The sequence below is a fragment of the Carlito syrichta genome, unplaced genomic scaffold (assembly GCF_000164805.1).
Source record: "Carlito syrichta isolate Samal-C Ts95f unplaced genomic scaffold, Tarsius_syrichta-2.0.1 Scaffold306946, whole genome shotgun sequence".
Taxonomy (NCBI): domain Eukaryota; kingdom Metazoa; phylum Chordata; class Mammalia; order Primates; family Tarsiidae; genus Carlito; species Carlito syrichta.
Genome location: NW_007251042.1, coordinates 1,164,653 through 1,166,762, shown reverse-complemented (window position 1 = coordinate 1,166,762; position 2,110 = coordinate 1,164,653). Strand labels below are relative to the sequence as shown.

Genomic DNA, 2,110 nt, shown 5'->3' with positions numbered 1-2,110 from the left:
TCCTCGCCACCCCGCACGACCAGCGCGTTTCCAAACCGAGCCCCCGCCAGATCCGAGGAGGGGGGCGAGGAGGCGATGTCTCTTTCCTCTTTCTAGCTCCCCCCGCCCCCCTCCCTCCTCACCCCCTTCCCTTTATGGAGGAGGGCCAAGTGTCCTTCCTGTACGGTGACTTCAGTATGGAAGGAAATGTGGCGTGCCTCCCAGTTCCTTTTCGAGTCGATCGAGGCTCCCGACAATCGCATCTTGTATGTTCCTTTATTTTTTAAGAAGAAGGAGAAAAAGCTACGAAACACCTAAAACACACACCGATCTCCTAGGAAATTGTAAATGGTCTCATTTACCAAATTAATACTAAATCCAGGCGGGAAGCTGGAGGAGGGCGGATCGCTGGAGCCCAGGAGTTTGAGACCAGTCTCTGTGAAGAAACAAACCAACAAATAAGTGAATCAAAAAATAAGCCGGGCGTGGAGGTGCGCTGTAATCCCAACTACAACGGATGCCCAGGCGGCAGGATCGCCTGAGGCTAAGAGGTCGAGGCTGCTGTGAGCCGTGATCGCTGTGATCGTGCCGCTGCACACCAGCCTGGGCAACAAAATGAGACCCTGACTCAAAACATAATTTAAAAATTAAAAAAAAAAAAAAAAAACTAAGTCCAAGAAACCAATAACATTTTGTAACCTCGAAATAATTACAGATTTTATTTTTTAAACTTCAGTTTGTATTAGGTAGAACCCACATTTAATACTGATTAATTTTCAATAAGCTTAGTCAATGCCTTTATTTTTGTTAGGCCAGTGTGCTCCAAGGGCATGCAGGGATCACCTGTGTGGACGAGGAGAAAAACCTGAATTTGATGGTTTTGGAAATTCGACACTGTCTTGATTCTTTTCATGTTGCTGCCAAAGAATACCTGATCTTGGTGTGGTGAGCGACCTGAGGATACAGATGAGGGGGTCCGCTCGCATGCTTGTGTCTTTCCGCATTGTCAGACTTTTAGGGTTGCCATCTTTTTTTTTTCTTTCTTTCTTTCTTTTTTGTGTTGAAGTCGCACTTTGTCGCCCAGACGAGTGCAGTGGCCGCTCCCGGCCACCACAGCCTCCACCTGCTGGGCTCCGGCGATCCTTCCGCCTCAGCCTTCCAAGCAGCTGGAACTACAGGTGAGCATTACCACATCCGCTTATTTTTTTGATTTATGGTGGAGATGGGGGGGGGGGGGTCTCGCCAAGTTGCCCGGGCGGGTCTCGAACCCGCGGGCTCAGGCAGTCCGCTCACCTCAGCCTCCCAAAGGCGCGGGATGACAGGCCGAGCCACCGAGCCCGGCCAGGGTTGCCATCTTATTCATACAAGCTACATGGAGTTCCCAAGGGGCAAATTCCCCTTAGTACTACCCGTTCTCTCCGTAGTTGGAGCCGCCGTCACACCGGCTCAGGCCACTCCACGAGTCAGTGAATATTGCAAACCACCCTTACTAGAACACTTCATCAATGTGTAAGTGCTACAGATTAAGCATTCCACAACAAACAAAAGAACGTTTAGAGAAAAGGGATAGGAGAAAGGGTTCACCGACCAGTGGGGAGGGGGCCCCACCCCCCGCAAGGCGAACAGAAGGAATTTTCTGGGGCAGGCCTGGACAGCAGATCATGGGGCACTGAAAGCCTGTCATATGTCTCGCAGGGGAGAGACGTTTGCTGGGGGCAGGGTCTCCAGTCGTAGATGGCCATCTAGAAGTCCTGTGTTTTCTTGGTTTTTGTTTTATTTTGTTTTAATGGCCGCAGAGTTCTCTGGTGAAGACAGAGGAAGGGCATATATTTGGTTATTTGGTTGGATGCAGTCTTTACTGATGAGTCACAACGTGAGGACCTGTGGACATGATGCTCTTAAAATGTAAAATGGAGTCTTTTTCTAAAATAGAGTCACTTATGTCAAGGGTGTTCTAAATAATCGACCTGTGATTTTAGTCATCACAATGGAAAAAATGTTTGAGGAAGGGATTAGGACCATTAAAGTGACCAGTCGTCTGGGGAATTAATTTTCTCCTGGCAGCTTGTTTACAAATTGTTTCACTTCCACTCCCCCAACTATCCCTCCACCCTTTCCACTCGCCGGCTAT

At 48.9% G+C, this 2,110-nt stretch overlaps 1 pseudogene; it reads left to right on the top strand.

Moving 5' to 3' along the window:
• Positions 1-928, top strand: part of LOC103265929 — a 4,800-nt pseudogene extending 3,872 nt beyond the window's left edge.
• Positions 929-2,110: the final 1,182 nt, after the last annotated feature.